The sequence below is a fragment of the Felis catus genome, chromosome C2 (genome assembly GCF_018350175.1).
Source record: "Felis catus isolate Fca126 chromosome C2, F.catus_Fca126_mat1.0, whole genome shotgun sequence".
NCBI classification, from domain to species: domain Eukaryota; kingdom Metazoa; phylum Chordata; class Mammalia; order Carnivora; family Felidae; genus Felis; species Felis catus.
This window is the reverse complement of record NC_058376.1, coordinates 117,388,643-117,407,207: the sequence shown is the minus strand read 5'-3', so window position 1 is coordinate 117,407,207 and position 18,565 is coordinate 117,388,643. Positions and strand designations below refer to the sequence as shown.

Genomic DNA, 18,565 nt, shown 5'->3' with positions numbered 1-18,565 from the left:
CACTTCAAAAATAATGTGCTTTTTATCAACGAGGAGCCAGACTTTTATGAAGCATGTGTTATATTTGAGTTACACAGAAAATTTAAAGGTCTTCTAACTTCTGTAGTCCAACATTTCATCATTTCTTTGGAAGATACTCTGAACTGAGGTTAAGGACAAAGAAAAAGGAAAGAAGATGAGACAAGGAGGTGAAGGAGAAAAAAAAAAAGTCAGAGGAAGAAGATAGGAAGTAAGTTGGAGGCCTAAAAAAATAACAAAGAGCTCAGTGGAAAGCTTATGTGAGGAAGATCCATGAGAGATAAGGGAAGGAAGGCAGTCAACAGGGAAATGGGAAAAACGGTAACAAAATTCACATGGTGTTCTTGTGAACACCAAGAAGAGGAGATTAGGACATAGAGACACCAGATTCACGCCTGCACAGATGACCATGTGAACACAGTGACAAGGTGGCGGCCATCTGTAAGCCAAGGGGAAAGGCCTCAGAAGAAACCAAACCTGCCAACAGTTGACCTTGAACCTCTAGCTCCCAGAATTGTGACGAATTACATTTTTATTGTTAAGGTCACCCAGTCTGAGGTATTTTGTTATGGGAGCCCTAGCAAACTATACCAGTTGCACAACTCTGAAAAGATACTAAATACCACTGAATTGTATACTTTAAATGGGTGAAACTTATTACATAGAAATAAAATCTTAATAAAGCTGTTTCTAGAAAAGTACTATAGGCGATTCCCTCTCGCAGAAATGGTTACAAACTATGGGCTAGACCATGTTAACAAACAGTCCTGACATTTCTGTGCATGGCCCTGAACTCAATGCTGCTAGGTTTTGGGTTTGATCAGATGCTCAAGGACCTCACAGTCCACTGTATAAAACTGTTCGAGAACCAGAAAGTGTGACTACTGTTTTGGAGTGAATCTAAAATTTGAAGGGCCAAAGCAGATAAAATTTTGCAAGCCCTCATTAAGAAACATACTACAGAATTATGTGTGAAAGTGAGTATTGCTTTAGATTTATAAAAGAAATCACAAATTTTAGAAATTGAAAATTAAAAAAACCTGACGAATGCCACAATCATCCTCCAATCCAGAAATATTTTTATTCATTACAAAATTCACAAATCAAATTGCAACTGTTTATGAACAAACAACATAGAAAATGGTAAAGCAGCTCAAATGATTGCAACTTGACTTGGCTGATTTTATAACTTTTCCATTACTATGTAATTCATTATTGCAAATATAACAGCTTAAAACAACATACAGTTATTATCTCATAATTTCTGTGAGTCAGGAGTCTGGGCACAGCCTAGCTGGGGCCCTTGCTTAGGGTCTTACAAGGCTACAATTAAGGTGTTAGGCTGCATTATCCTCTGGAGGCTGGGCTGGGTGAATGTGTACACAAGCCTTTTCGGTTTGTTGGCATAATTCACTTCTTGGCTGCTGTGTGACTGAGGTGTCGGATTGCTTGCTGTCAGCTGAAGGCTATCTGCAGTTCTTTGCCACCTGGACCTCTCCCTAGGTTCACGTACAGTGTGGTAGCTTACTTCTTCAGGTCAACAACAGAGAAAAATCTTTCTCTAAGACTTTTCAGCTAAGGTAAGAATGACATCCCATACCTTTGTTCTATACTGTAACCTAATGAAGAAGGAGATACCCCATCTCATTTTAACATCCTATTGTTTTAGAGCAAGTCTTGGGCCCTGCCTACTTCCAAGCTGTGATAAGTGGTGTCATAAACTGATGTAACTGCAATGTGCTGGAAATTATTCAGTAAAATTATGCAATTACCTAGGTTAATGGCAAGATTATGTATTAGACATCACATCATGGCCCATAAGAACCTTGTATGCTCTTGTCTGCTGTACTTGTTTGCTCTTTGTGTGAGGGCAAGTTATTGAGAGGTATCAGCCTGAAGCATATATATGAGAGAGAGAGACTCAAACTACCTGGAACGTGAACCAGAGCATCCTATTTTGTGCCAGGCTTTGGGTAAAAGAAAAAGAAAGACTGTAGTGATTCAAAACAGGAGTGAAAATGATATGAAAATATAAAAGAGACAGAGAAACCATGAATACACAAGAGGTAAGGATTCCATGGATGAGCTGCCCTCATGCGGAAGCCCTCTGCCAACTTCACGCACGGGCCTATGAATAACACAACATTCCTGAATATTTTTAAGTCCCCCTGAACAAAGGGAAATGACCAGGGAATCCTGTGGAAGACTGTGGGTATAAAAAAGAGAATGTCATACCTGTCCATCATGTTAATAAACATTACCTAATACTGGAACTTCAGTTTTCTTATGTACAAAATAAATAAAATATTATTATCTGTAAACAATATTTTATCTATGAAGTAATACAAAAGTTTCTCCTAATGGTCAAGTTCTCTGATTGTGTAAAAGCTCTCAAATATTCCTTATTGTACTCTGAAGAAAGTTTGTCACATATTTGAGATGTAGAAAAAACTGAATTATGGACTTTCAACTTAGAACAAGTCCTCAAGAAAACTAATATTGGGGAAAATAATGTTGGAAAATTAACCTGAAGAATATGCGGTTTGTTTATGTAAGTACCCACAGAAAGAATTTTAGTTATTATTTGAATTAAATATTGACAACTAGAAATACATCACAAATATTCACCAGTACTGTAGGACAGCATCTATTTGCTCAGTATGGAAAATGCTAGATTAGATATATACCCAATATCCAGAAGTAATAAAACTTTACTTTCTCGTTATTTTTCTAAGACATTTATTTCCCACTTAGAGCACTTATGCATTATCTGAAAGCTGTAAACAATGTTTATAGTGTAGTTTCATTTATCTAAATAGAGTTGAGAATCACAGATACATTAATAATATAAATAACAGTAATAACAGTAAAACATATTCATTTAATCATTATGAAAACCCTAAAGAGAGGGAATTATTACCCTTACTCACCGATGCTTAGGGAGGCTTCATTAAGGGTTTTGTACCAAAAGGACAGGGCCAGATTATCAAACCCAGGTCATATTTGGATTTCCGAAGCAAAAATAGTATCATTTTACATATTTCTTACATATAATAATATGATTATATTCAACTATTTACATTTATTCCTAATTCCCAAAGAATGGATGAAATCAAACCACTACTAGAAGAAAGATTTTGCTGTTGATTCTCAAAATACTGATTCCCATAACACATTGGGGCATGAACATAAACTTTGCACTTCTTTCTTCAGTTGAAAAAGACACATCAGTTCCATACTTCACATGTGGCAGTATGTGAACTGTACAATAAAACAGGACAATGCTAGAAACCAAGAAACAAAAATGGACCTACCCATTGATAAGTTGGTTTCATGGATCTATGTTCCTTGAAGCCAGAGACCCTGTGGTCTCACATGTTATCAACATTCAGGTGTCTCACTCACCTGTACTGGAACACTATCTGCCTGATCACTTGGCAGAATTCTAGACGATTTTTTCCACAATTTGACGAAATGAGAAGTTCTGGGATACTATACACATTAATGAGGAGTATGAAAAGTCTATTCTTTCTCTTAAGGAAGTGCTTAACTATTACTCAACCACATTTTCAGTAAGAAAATGTAATAAATTATTATTAGTTCAAATCTGTGTTTCCATTGCATGAAGCTCATATTTTTTCATTCTGCCAATCCTAGTTCCTTCCTACATTGTTAAACATGTGTTAAATATTGCTCATAAAAATGCCACGTATGGTAAAACTAGAGAGTCAGTCCCTGGATATGAGTAGCAATTTTATAACACAGCAAAGAACAAAGGAATCTGGTGTATACTGTCCTGCAATTTCATGTATGCACAACTTAGAAAAACTCAAAATACAAAATATAAGCTCACTACTGTTTGGATTGGCCTTCCTCATCTTTAAATTATTTCCCAGTATTGGGCAACTAATGCTCACTACAAATTCAATACTACATAGCTTTTAAATAACTTCATAATACTTTTGCAAAATGATTACATCTCATCAAAGTAATCCCATACATACATACACACACACATACACAAATCAGATGCAAGAAAAGATCTGTTTGCTTCTTTTTTAGCAGCGCTTTACCTTGAGGTTGGTGGCATAAAGAACATGCAAGAAGTCTTTTTGCCTTAAATAAGCAGTAATCCTACAGAAATTTCTTAGACAATAAAAGGATTAGTTAACTAGTTATTTTGAAAAACATGAATTCTTATCAAGAAAAATGCCATTGTTATGGAATTCAAGAAAATATTCCAAATAATGTCAACTTAATTATCAATGTTACATAAACTTAAAACAAAAAACAAAAGAAATGTTACATAACCTTCCTAAGTACTTGTACTTACATGATTTTTGTTTGGTAAGACTTACCTTTTTAATTATATAGAAAATGGCACATTAACAATTTCATCCATCTTTTACATAATTACTATATTTATATTCACATATGCATATATACACACAAAGAAAATAAATTTACTACTTAAATTTTCAAAATTCTTTTTCCAACAATCATTAGATTTTGTTCACTAAGACAACAGTTCTCAAGTGTGGTCCCCAGACCAGCAGTATCAGCATTACATTGAAAATATTGAGATGTGCACAACCTCAGACTCTCCTCTAAACCTACTGAATGAGAAACTGTGGAGATGGGCCCAGCACTCTGTAATTTATCAAGGCCTCCAGGTGATTCTGAGGTGCTGTTGAGGTGGAGAACCACTGCTCTAAGAGATCTTTAGCTTAAGGGTTAGTTGTAATGAAAGCATTTCTTCTGTTGATCCAAAATTGAATAGAAAAAAATATTTTTAAGTATTTTTTAGAATGGGATAGCAATTAAATAAGCTAAAAAACTGAACTATGCAGGTGTGATAGAAATCTCAGATATCAGGCTAATAATATAGAGTATCCTTTCAAAAGTAAAAGAAACATAATAAGAGCTAATGCCTTCGCATTGTTTGCTGTCTGGGTGCCAGACATGGTCCTAAGCACTTTATTTATAAGATATTTAATCCTCAAAACAACTCATATAGCTTCGTACTGTTATCCTGCTCATTTTACAGATGGGAAAACTAAGGCATGGAGAGGTTCGCTGTGACTGTCCAAAGCATGCACTTGGTAAGAGGAAAAGTGAGGCACAGAGTAACAAGTGGCAGAGCTGGGATGCTAATTCTATTTTTTTAATGTTTATTTATTTATTTTTTTTCCAAAGTTTATTTATTTTTGGGACAGAGAGAGAGACAGAGCATGAACGGGGGAGGGGCAGAGAGAGAGGGAGACACAGAATCGGAAACAGGCTCCAGGCTCTGAGCCATCAGCACAGAGCCCGACGCGGGGCTCGAACTCACGGACCGCGAGATCGTGACCTGGCTGAAGTCGGACGCTTAACCGACTGAGCCACCCAGGCGCCCCTAATTCTATTTTTTAATGTTTATTTATTTTTGAGAGAGAGTGCAGGCACAGGGAAGGGGCAGAGAGAGAGAGGGACAGAGGATCTGAAGCAGGCTCTGTGCTGACAGGAGACAGTCCAATATGGGGCTCAAACTCGCGAACCGTGAGATCACCACCTGAGTCGAAGGCAGACCCTTAACCGACTGGACCACCCAGGCACCTCTGGGATGCTAATTCTAATTGGATATTTCCGTCGTCCCTAATCTTAATTATGAGGAAATTTATTATAAGCTTATAAAAAATTATTTTAAGTACTTAATTTTTATTAATAGACCATTTGTTTCTTTGTTTCTGAAAAGTAGTGCATAGGTATAAAAATACTATTTGTAGATGAGTGAAAATGGAGAACTTTGGGCCTAATCAGAACAATCCAACTGTTAGGATTTGGCCAGCAAAGTAGTTTGCTTATTTATTTGTATTTGAGGCATTAGATTGGGCTGCACTCCCTCCCTCCGTCTCTGATGTCCTATATTTGCAGCACAAAAAATTCTGGTTCAAGTAAACAAAAGCCAAATCTGAATCATAAGGATGGTCACAGCCCCTCAATCAACTGCCAGACTTAAGCCAGTTTATATACTCAAAACCCCTTCCTGTTGAGGAAGGACCCTGAGATATTACTAAAAATATTTACTATTAGGGGTGCTGGGTGCCTCGGTTCATTAAGCGGCTGACTCTTGGTATCAGCTCAGGTCATGATGTCAAGGTCATAAGATCAGGCCTCTGCACTGGGCTCCACACTGAGCTTGGAGACTGCCTCAGATTCTCTCTCTCCCTCTCTCTCTGCCCCTCTCCTGCTCGTATGTGCACTCTCTCTCTCTCAAAAAAAAGAAAGAGGTTTTTTTTGTCTTACTGTTAATATTTCTTTCAGACTTCCCCAAAGGGACCTATGGCCTTTTACCAGCATAACTAACTGTGTGCATTGAGGAAAAGGAAATAATCCGACCATTTGGGGACTACTTGTCACTGTCTCTGAACTAATTCCACAAGACCCAAAACGCCACTGTGGCCATCAGTCAGAGCAGAGGCTTAAAAGGTCAGGTGGTCGATGGAGTTTTAACTCAGTCTGTCTCTCAATGGGAGCCCATCCTGTGGTTATTCCCCAGCTCCAGAACGCACAGTTGGAAGATATATTCAGCAGCTGGCACAATTTCCAAATTGGTTCCCTGACATGTGGAACGAAGGCTACTATGGTGGAAAAAGCCAAGTTGGAGCTACTATGGCCTCCTCTACTCAGCAAAATAGTAAGCCAAAAGCATTATTCCATTCCTGGAGGTATCACAGAGATTAGTGCCACCATCAAGGACTTGAAAAAGAGTAAGAGTGGTGATTCCCACCACATCTCCATTCGACTCACCTATGTGGCTTGTGTAGAAGACAGATGGATCTTGGAGAAGGTCAGTGGATTATCATAACTTTAGCCAGATGCTGACTCCAATTGCAGCCGCTGTACCAGGTATGGTTTCATTGCTTGAGGAAATCAACCCATCTTTTGGGATGCAGCTATTGATATGGCAAATGTCTTTTTCTCTATCCCTGTCCATAAGGTCCACCAGAAAAGCAGTTTGCTTTCAGTTGGCAAGGCCAGCAATACACCTTCACTGTACTACCTCAGGGGTATATCAACTTTCTAGCCCTGTGTCATAATTGAATTTACAGGGATCTTTATCTAAGCTCTTTCCTTCCATAAGACATCACACCAGTCCATTACATTGAGGACATCATGCTGATTGGACCTAGTAAGCAAGAAGTAGCAACTATTCTAGACTTACTAGTAAGACATTTGCTTATCAGAGGATAGGAAATAAATCCAACAAAAATTGGGTCTTTTAACTCAGTGAAATTTCTAGTGGGTCAGTGCTATAGGGCATATTGAGATATCCTTTCAAAGGTGAAGGATAACCTGTCGCCTCTGGCCCCTCCTACAACAACAAAATATGTGCACAATGCCTAATGGGACTCGGGATTTTAGAGGCAACATATTCCTTATTTGGAAGTGTTACTCCAGTCCATTTACTGAGTGACCTGAAAGGCTGCTAGTTTTGAGGAGGACCTGGAACAAGAGAAGGCTCTGCAACAGGTCCAGGCTGCCATAAAAGTTACTCTGCCACTTGGGTCATATGATCCAGCACATCCAATGGAACTTGAACTGTCAGTGGTAGATAGGAATGCTGTTTGGAATCACTGGCAGAATTCACCTATAAGTGAATTTCTCTGCAGGCCCTTAGAATCCTGCCATCCCTTGCAGAGAAATACTCTCCCTTTGAAAAACAGCTCTTGGCTTGCTATGAGATTGAGTAGAGGCACCCAGTCACCATGGGACATAAACTACCCATCATGAATTAGACGTCACCTGACTTACCAAGCCATAAAGTTGGATGTGCCCTGCAGCACACTATCATCAAATGGAAGTAGTATATGCAGTGGGCCCGTGCTCATGGAATTCACCACCACTGCCATGTTCCTCACCATCCTGAAGCAGCTGGCTTGATCAAATGATGGAGTGGCCTTTTGAATACTTGGTTATAGCACTAAGTGGCAATGCCCTGCAACTCTAGGGTAAGCTTCTCCAGGAGGCTGTATATACTTAGAATCAGCATCTAATATATGGTTCTGTTTTTCCTACCATCAGGATTCTTGAGTCCAGGAATCAAGGGGTGGAAATGGGAATGGCACCACTCACTATTACCCACAGTGACCCATTAGCAAAATTTCTACTTCGGTTTTGCAACCTTATGCTCTGCTGGCCTAGAAGCCTTAGTACCAGAATGAGGAATGGTTATACCAGGAAACAAAGTAATGATTCAATTGAACTAAAAGTTAAGACTGCCACTCTGGCATTTGGACTCTTCATGCCTTTAAATCAACAGGCAAAGAAAAGAATTAGTGTGTCAGTTGAAGTGAATAATCCTGGCTACCTAGGGGAAATTGGACTGATATTCAACGGAGGGAAGGAAGAGTATCTCTGTAATACAGAAGATCCGTTAGGGCATCTCTTCATATTACTGTGACTGTATACTAAAGTCAATGGAAAACTAAAATGACCCAATCCAGACATGACTACTAACGTCCCACACCTTTTAGGAATGAATGTTTGTGTAATTCCACTAGGTAAAGAACCACGACCAACTGAGGTGCTTGCCGAAGGCAAAAGTAATACAGAATAGGTAGTAGAAGAAGGTAATTACAGATGTCAGCTATGACCACAGAAGAGACAAGAACTGTAATTGTTATGAGAGTTCCTTCTTACTTTGTTATATGTTATGTGTATGTGAATAGGAAATATATTTGTTCCCTTATACCGTAACAGGCATTGACTTACTACCATGATATTTAAATATTATTAATTTTATATCATGGTATTTAAGTTACAGGATATCAGGGCAAAAGTAAACATCACTTAAGGACTTTACCTTTTCTTCTGGAATGGGTTAGTGCATTTTCAATGGTAGGTAGTATAGTTGTATCATGTTAGGTGACATGACCTTGTTATTGTCTATATTTGGAAATTAAGTATGGTTTAAGGAGATGTGTGTGGGTGTCAAGTTGACAGGAGTGGACTTGTGATGGTTAATTTTATGTGTCAACTTGACAGGGCCACGGGATGCCCAGATATTTGGATACACATTCTGGGTGTGTCTGTGAGGGTGTTTCTGGATGAGATTAATATTCGAATTGATAGACTGAGGAAAGCAGAGTATTGCCCTTCTCAATGTGGTTGGTCTTCATCCAATCTGCTGGATGTCTGAATAGAAAAAAAAAAAAAAAAAAAAAAAAGGTAGGTTAGGGGGAAATTTTCTCTGTCCGCTTCTCTGAGCTGGGACACCAGTCCTCTGCTGCAGTCAGACTTGGACTTGAATTGGACTGTACCATCAGCTCCTCTGGGTCTCTAGTTTGCCAACTGCAGATTGTGGGACTTCTCTGTCTTCATAAGCATGTGAGCCAATTCCATGTATTTGTCTCTCTGGAGAACCCTAATAAAGATAATTTCTGAGATTCACCCATCATCCAGGTTGTACTGTATATCAGTACTTTCTCCTTTTTGTCACTGCATGGCATTTCATTCTGGGAATACACTTCTTAAAAAAATCTATTCTCCTAGGGGCGCCTGGGTGGCTCAGTCAGTTAGGCGTTTGACTCCGGCTCAGGTCATGATCTCATAGCTTGTGAGTTCGAGCTCCAAGTTGGGCTCTGTGCTGACAGCTCGGAGCCTGGAGCCTGCTTCGGATTCTGTGTCTCCCTCTCTCTGTGCCCCACCCCTGCTTGCTCTCTGTCTCTCAAAACTGAATAAACATTAAAAAAAATGTTTTTTTAAATCTATTCTCCTATTGATGCACATTTTGGGATCTCTGCATTTGGGGCTATGAATACAGTTGCTAGAAACACTGAATACAACCTTTGGTAAACATCTTAAGCATCTATCTAAAAGTTAAGCAGCTGAATCACAGAGTACTTATATGTCTGGTTTTATTAGATACTTACAAATGACTTTCAAAAGTGGTTGAAACAATTTGTGAGAGTTCCAGTTGCTCCACACTTATCACTAACACTTGGTTTTTTCAGTCTTTTTAATTTTAACCATTCAGGGCGGACAAATTGTGAAGTAAGTAAAAATATATTTTTGATACCCCTGCCTATGTTCAACTAAGCAACTCCACTGTATGTCTTCCATTTCCCTTATCCCTATGGCCTTCCACTGCCTTTATGAAGCTGGTAGATTTACCCTAATTTCTACTTAAGATGTTAGTTGATAAAAATGACAAATTAGAAGCCAGCAAGCATCATTAATGTAAAGATGCTGTTTCTTTTTTTAATTTTTTTAATGTTTATTTATTTTTGAGAGAGACAGAGTGTGAGCACGGAAGGGCAGAGAGAGAGGGAGACACAGAATCTGAAGCAGGCTCCAGGCTCCAAGCTGTAAACACAGAGCCTGACATGGAGCTCGAACTCACCAACTGTGAGATCATGACCTGAGCCGAGGTCAGTCTCTCAACTGACCAAGCCACCCAGGCGCCCCTGAAGATGCTGTCTTAAAAATGTAACTAGTTGCCCACATTAATACATCAATTTCACATAACATTGTGTATTGCAGGTTGTTTTGAAGAAAAATAAAACAAAAATTAAAAACCAGGACATTTGCCAAGTCGTCATTAGTGCTATTTACAAACTCTTTTCTTTCCTTCCAAAAATATTCTAAGATTGCATCTTTCTGCTCATTTGAAGTTGGTTGTTTCTACATGGCTTGCACTGACCAATGAACTGTGACTCCAAGTGAGATGTTCCACTTTCGGGCAGAAAACTTAAGAACCAGTGTGCAAGTTGCCATGTGCACTTCCCCATGTCTTCTTAGCACTTACGTAAGATTAGGTCAAGATAGAATCTGTACTAGCACAAGTCCTTGAGAGACTGTGATGAGCAGAGGTGTTCTGATAACTTGCACTTGGACACACAGGGTAAGAAAGGAACAAACAGGGACGCCTGAGTGGCTCAGTCGGTTAAGTGCTTACTTTGGCTCAGGTCATGATCTCCTGGTCCGTGAGTTCCAGCCCCGCGTCGGGCTCTGTGCTGACAGCTCAGAGCCCGGAGCCTGTTCAGATTCTGTGTCTCCCTCTCTCTCTGCCCCTCCCCCACTCACACACACATGCGTGTTCTCTCTCTCTCTCTCTCTAAAGTAAATATTGAAAGAAAAAGTTGAAAAAAAGAAGAGAACTTTTTGTTTTCTTATAAGTCACTAAGACTTCGGTGTTGTTTGTCTTAAAACAACATCACAGCATCACAGCATCACAGCATAACCTAGCCTCCCCAGAAAGGCAGTCTGTCCATGTAAACCTCACTCTGGGTGAGTCAATTTGCTTATGCTAAATATCTGGGTCCCTCTTTAAATACCATCTGTAGTCTCCAGTTTGCAGCAGTTCCTGGTATTTCTTCCTCGCTCATTTATATCCCTTATGAGGCCTCTAGAATTTTGTTTTCAATAGACTATTTTTCAGAGCAGTTTAGGGTCACAGTAACATTCATGAGAATAGATATATAGATACAGATATATATCAAAATGAGTATAATTTAATAAAAGTATTTTTTAATAAAGAAGCTATAAGCTAGTTCTGTCCCTTTTAAGGCTTGTTTTAGTTTTATGGTGAGGAGGGCAAAAGGCAGCTAGCAGCAATAAATTTATAAAACTATGTAAGTATTTTGTCATTTTAATTATTCTCTATGGCATCCCTCATCTCCCTATCCTTGCACAAATAAGAGTCTCTAACATTGTTTATTTTCTAAATCTGTTTTATTTTTAACCAAACAGAAACAGCGTTCGATGAGTGTTAGCTACGACAACTTAGCAAACACACTCTTGAAACTTTCAGGAAAAACATGGTTTCGGCATTTTTTCCAAGATAAATTTTTCTGTGCCTCGGAATATAAAACAGTTACCATAACATTTATTGAATGAGGTTTTACCTAATCAAACATTAACGGAAACAAACATCTCCAGAGGATCAGAATTCCATACGAATTCCACAGGGCAGAAACATCACATATGTCATCTCAAATAGAAAACGAGGAAGTGTCTTTTTAGCTATTGCCAGCCGTTAATAATTCACATGAAGAAAATTATTTTAACTGTTACACTGGTGTTTGAACATTCTGTCTTATGTTCTTGACACTAAAATCTGTGCACCTTTTTAACAATTTTATCACTTCCAGTTCTGGCAAGGTTGCAAAGTAGATAATGTGCAAACCTAAAAGTGCTAATGAAAATAGAATTAAAACCTATTGACATGCAAAGTCAAGCTCCTAGAAAAGTTCTAGTAATCTGTAGAGCTAAAGGGAAAAATCTGAAAATCCTGCGTATTACACAGAGGCTGACACGTCTTTGGCTTCTGAGAGGTGCCAATCCTCCTTTAGCCAGGGGATTTGATTTCTCCAATCATGGCAGGGCAGTGGTGGGGCCTTGGGCCTGAGCAGTGGGTGTTGTGTACTCTATCATTGATCTCCAATAAGGTGGGAACCCTCAAAGGGAGACAACCCAGTATAAAGGGTAGACTAGACAACAAGGATTAAAAAAAACCTCGACTGTTTTGGCCTGCAGGGCCAAATCGAAGAACCGCAGGAAATTTAATGGACAACCATTACACTGTCTAATTACAGAACACGTGTTTAGAACTTGCTATTTATTTTTTATTTCTTTTCAAAGCTTACACAGAGATTTCAATACTTAGAGATTTTGGCAGGGAAAATTTGATCACTGAGAACTCATACATCAAGATGTGCACTCATCATTTAGGGGTTTATATTCAAAACACACACACGACTTGGGAATCTCCAAATTGGAAGAATAATATAAAACATGGTCTTCCATTGGTTACATCATGGGACACCAGCAGAAGCAAGAGCAAGCCTGTCAGAGAGAGCACACCCGCAGACAAGCCGTCCTCGGAGCCTCATGGGCTCAGCCTCATGGTTCTAAACTTGAGAGTGCGTGAAGTAACCTGCCACCATTTTACTCCATTTCTGATCTCCTGTGTTTACAGAGAAAGAAACTAAATACCCCACAGATGAAAGACGACACAAGGCATAGTGGTTTAGGGTGTAGCCTCTGGAGACACTTTCACATAATGGTTTTGTGAGTGACTTTGCACGAGATATCTAACCTCAGTTTTCTCATCTCTAAAAGGGGAATTATATTTTTTAAATATTAATTTATTTATTTTGAGAGAAAGAGAAAGAGAAAGAAAAAGAGAGAGAGAGAGAGAGAGAGAGAGAGAGAGAGAGAGAGAGAGAGAAAGAATACACCAAGCACTGTGAGCAGAGCCAAAATTAAGAGTCGGACGATTAACCAACTGAGCCACCCAGCCACTCCTAAAAGGGGTATTATCATAGTATCTATCTAATAGGTTTGTTATATGAATTAAATGAGTTAACATGTGGAAAGTAGTTAGGACCAGAACCATGCCTAGAAGGTAGGATCACTGGAAAGGACAGTTGCTCTTATCATCATTAGCATCACCTCAGTCATCACTGCTGCTATAGGTCACTGGTTACATTATTCCAACTATTCCATGATTAGGATGTTTCTTCTCTAAATTTGCCCAGATGCATATCCTTCTGGCCTGGAATTAAATCTTGAGGTAAACCTAGCAACTACACATATCAAAATGATATGCCTTCGCGCGACTGGCTCCTTTGTTGAGAAGCAACAGAACTAAGAACTGCAAGAAAATGTAAGGGACTACCATGAAGCTAGCTAATTACAGAACATGTGTTTAGAACTTGCTATTTATCTGTTGTTTCTTTTTTAAGCTATACTTGTATATAGATTTCCAGTGCAAATCATTTGCGTTGCAAGTGTATTCTATTAACGTACACGCATTTTGGTTCCTTAGAATCCAGAAAACGTTACACAGAAAAATCCTCTAAGATATACACATGGTTGAGTACATTGGAGGTAGTGTTTACCTCAAGAGTGGATGCATCGAGGTCATCCCAGACCCAGCACTGTCTCCTGCCTCCACCACACACACCAGTGGCCACTGACCACCAGACTACTCGGGAAACTGGGAGAACATGGATAGGACAGCAGGCTGCCTCACCAGGCTTCTGTTGGGGACTTTTGAGACTCATTAGCTCGACAGCTCTCGTGTCAGCTAATTCCACCTGCTCTGCTTCCCTCTTCCAGGAGCTCTCATGTCTCTTTCTTTCTGACTCCCTGCATTGCAATTACATCAGAGGGAAGAAATTCCTCAGCACCCAATCCCCTTCCTATTAACTCCTGATAAATTTCAGCTTTGTCTCTGAAAAATGAGATTAGCAGATACCTGTCTCATGATGTGGTACATATGTGCAACATGATGAATCTGCAATTATTTTGTATCAATGCTTTTTGAGTTTCACACTCTAATTCTGTATTTGCTTATTTTACATTTGGGACAGAGTACTATGCTGTATATCTTCGAGTCTCCTTAAATACCTAGCATAGTATTTTAAGTATTTCATACTGCTGTATTTCTACGTGATTTTGCAAACCTCATTTCACTTACATGGAAAAGTGTACTGAAACAAGATCATTCTGAGGTTGGTTAGTCCATGTAGAAAACACTCTGAAAACATTTTAATATTAGGTTACCTCAAAAGCAGAATCTGAACCCCAGCCATGGGTTGAACGCGGCCCACGCACTCCCATCACTTTTTCTTTCTTCTTGCTTTGCATGCTATAAAGCGTCCTGCACGGGTTCCAGTGCTCCAGAGCAAAGCCAGTGGTGACACCAAGAGGCCACTGCATTTCCAGCTGCAAATGGGCAGAGGGGAGGAAACGACATAGACATGTACACATGTGCACACCACCTAGATGTGCTCTAAGCCCTTCAAGGACTAGGGAAATTACTGCTGGGCAAGATAGTCCTCCGTGGGCCTCTCGTACTCCTCCCCTTCTCACTGTGCGTGCCAACAACGCAAGGCCTTGACCACTCTTTCCCTTGGCCATTTGTCAGGGCTGACTTTGCAGGGAGCAACCTTAAGGGATGAGGTCACACCTTCCTTCAGGACACAAAGGAGGACTAAAGTTCCTTCTCTAATTCTATGGTGGGTGTAGTTATGAAGAGGATTTTTGTGGTGAAGGAACTGTCAGGTATCTGTATCTTGGTGGTAGAAAAAGGAATCTACAAAGGTGATCAAACCTCCCAGGACTAAAAACGCGCGCGCGCACACACGCGCGCGCACACACACACACACACACACACACACACACACGAATACAAGTACAACTGGAGAAATGAGAAAAAACAAATCTATCACTGGATAAATGTTCCATAAACTGAGTATTTTCTAATTTTGATGAGCTTTGCCACATCATGGCTTACTGTAATCTTGGAAGGCTGCATTATAGGATTTGAGGAAAAAAGTCATAAATATGAAGAATTCCTTGTATCTTCAAAAGGATTGAGGATTAAAGGTGAAGATTCATCTCAAATTTAAGGCTGTTATTACAGGGCGCCTGGGTGGCTCAGTCGGTTAAGCGGCCGACTTCGGCTCAGGTCACGATCTCGCAGTCCGTGAGTTCAAGCCCCGTGTCGGGCTCTGTGCTGACAGCTCAGAGCCTGGAGCCTGTTTCAGATTCTGTGTCTCCCTCTCTCTCTGCCCCTCCCCCGTTCATGCTCTGTCTCTCTCTCTCTCAAAAATAAATAAACGTTAAAAAAAAATTTCACGCTGTTACTACAAACACAGTAGTGAGAGAGAAGATACCTGGGAACAACAACTAATATTCTCTGAGCGCTGTACTACCTGCCAGGTACTGTAACGACAGTTAACATTCATTTACTATTTAATCCTCAAAGCAATCCTACGTGATGGTACCATTATTATCTCCATGTTATAGGACATCAAAACACAGAAAGGCTTGTAAATAAACTAACATTCAGGAAGTGCCGGTACTGAACATAATCTGTCTTTATATATCCCAGTAATCCCATGGGATATTATGCATAGTTATGTACGGAAGTACTGAGGCCCAAAGAAGTTAAATAAATTATACCAACATAAATAGAAAGCGTATCTAGAATTCAAAATTCTGGTTGACCTCTGTCTAAAGCTGCTTCTTTTCCCTGCAGCAAACAACCTTCCTAGAGCCTCACAGGTTGTAGAAGAGGAACCCAGCTGTAACTCAGAACATCTGCTTTCCAGTTCCAGTGTTTGGTGGAGTGTAACACGCTCATCAGGTGCTTAATTTTCTGAGCCACCCTTTCTTTATCTGTGGCAAGGTGTGGATTGGGATGGACAGTGTACAGTTATCTAAAGTCTCTTCCAGTTCTAGGGGCGCCTGGGTGGTTCAGTCGGTTAAGCGTCAGTCTTCAGCTCAGGTCATGTTCTCATGGTTCGTGAGTTTGAGCCTCTCATCGGGCTCTGTGCTGACAGCTCAGAGCCTAGAGCCTGGAGCCTGCTGTGGATTCTGTGTCTCCCTTTCTCTCAGCCCACCCCTGCTCACACTCAGTCTCTCTCTCTCTCAAAAATAAACATTAAAAAAAGAAGTTTTTAAGTCTCTTCCAATTCTGAAGGTATACAATTATGTCTAGGGACACCTTATCTGGGGTTATGTTGGTACATTTAGACAAATGTGTGTGACTTCTGTTCTGGGTAACAGACACATTTCTAATTCAGTAGACACAACCAACAGAATTGGTCACCAAGTAAACCACCCTTATCTGAGTCTGACCCTCCAACTAGCACCAGAAGACAAAAGCCACAAGAAAAAACCCTCTGTGATTTTCTTCAGGTGACACAATTTGACATCTCCCCCCCACCCCTTCCTGCTCTCTTCTTTCATTCTGACCAGCAGAGCCAGTGAAAACACCCTTGTATGTCATTCTGGAAGGAGCAAAACGATGCTGTGAAGAGTTAGATCAGAAAGAAACAAGGAATTAGACTTGTGTTCTCTGACCTCTTGCCTAGTGAAGGGACAACAGAAATAACAGCAGGTACATCGGAAAGGCCTCTGCATGGTCATGATTTCTCGCCCCATATAGTCAATGACCTGCAGGATAAAGGGCCTTAGTGTCTGATACACAGTTTTGGTAAAGTCTTCTGTGTTTTCAGTTATGATGTGAATAATCTGGCCCAGATTGTTTTTAATATTGTATCTATTATTAGTTTTAAAAGATGTCATCACTAAAAAATAAAATGAGAAAGCCACTTTATTTTTAAAAATTTTTTTAATGTTGATTCGTTTTTTGAGAGAAAGAAAGTGTGTGTATGTATGTATGTGTGTGTGGGGGGGGGGGGGGAAGGCAGATAGAGAGGGAGACACAGAATCTCAAGCAGGCTCCAAACTCTGGGCTGTCAGCATAGAACCCAAAGAGAGACTCAAACTTGCAAACTGCGAGATCAGGACCTGTGCCAAAGTCGGACACTTAAGCGACTAAGCCACCAAGGTGCCCAAGAAAGCCACTTTTAACTTAGAAGCAGTTAAAATGGTCTTCAAGTATTTGTCTAGCATTTCTTAGTGTATAAAGAAAAACAGCTTTTTCAAAATTTCATTGAAGCATATGCAATTCATCAGAACATCAAAATATCTTATAACCCTTGTAAGAATTTAAATCCTTTGGGATTTAGGGGCATCTGGCTGGCTCAGTTAGAGGAACACGTGACTCTTGATCTCAGGGTCATGAGTTCAAGTCCCACATTGGATAAAGGATTACGTAAATAAATACAAATTAAAAAATAAATCCTTTGGGATTTAAAATATTTAAGCTCAGAGCACGATCATTTTAAAATGTTTATTCACATAACAGGAAAGACTGAAATCATTTTTTATAAGATATTCATGTTTTCTATAATACTTGCATTCAGAAAACTTTAGTTTTAAAAATATTTTAATGTCAGGATGAATTTAAAATGTTGTAACTGAGATACAAAATAAACTAGATATAGTGACAGCATGAAATGAAGAAGCAGAGGAGGGAATAGGTGAAACAGAAGATAAAATTATGGAAAATAATGAAGCTGAAAAAAAGAGGGAAAGGAAGTTACCAAATCATGAGGGGAGACTTAGAGAACTAAGCAATTGCATGAAATGAAATAATGTCCATATCATAGGAGTACCAGAAGAGGAAGAGTGGGGAAAGTAGCAGAAGGTTTATTTGAACAAATTATAGCTGAGAACATCCCTAATCTGGGGAAGGAAACAGACATCCAAGTACAAGAGGCACAGAAAACTCCCTTAAAATCAACAAAAACAGGTCAATACCATAGCATATCATAATGAAACTCACAAAATACAAGGAAAAACGGAGATTTCTCAAAGTATCTAGGGACAAAGGATCCTTAACTAACAAGGATAGACACATAAGGGTAGTAGCAGACCTATCCGCTGAAACTTGGCAACCCAGAAGGGAATGGCAGGAAATATTCAATGTACTGAATAGGAAAAATATGAAGCCAAGAATCCTTTATCCAGCAAGGCTGTCATTCAGAATAGAAGAAGAGATAAAGACTTTCCCACAGAAGCAAAAACTAAAGGAGTTCATGACCACTAAACCAGTCCCACAAGAAATTTTAAGGGGGACTTTCTGAGTGGAGAAAAAAAAAAAAAAAAAGACCAAAGCAGCAAAGACTAAAAAGGATCAGAG

The 18,565-nt window shown here is 39.5% G+C and overlaps 1 protein-coding gene and 1 pseudogene across 2 annotated transcripts in view; both read right to left on the bottom strand.

The window, feature by feature from the left end:
* PLSCR4 (phospholipid scramblase 4) overlaps window positions 1-18,565 on the bottom strand; it is a 135,492-nt gene that overhangs the window by 86,978 nt on the left and 29,949 nt on the right. The window lies entirely within an intron of this gene.
* The window catches only part of LOC101086498, a 57,090-nt pseudogene that overhangs the window by 28,255 nt on the left and 10,270 nt on the right, over window positions 1-18,565 (bottom strand).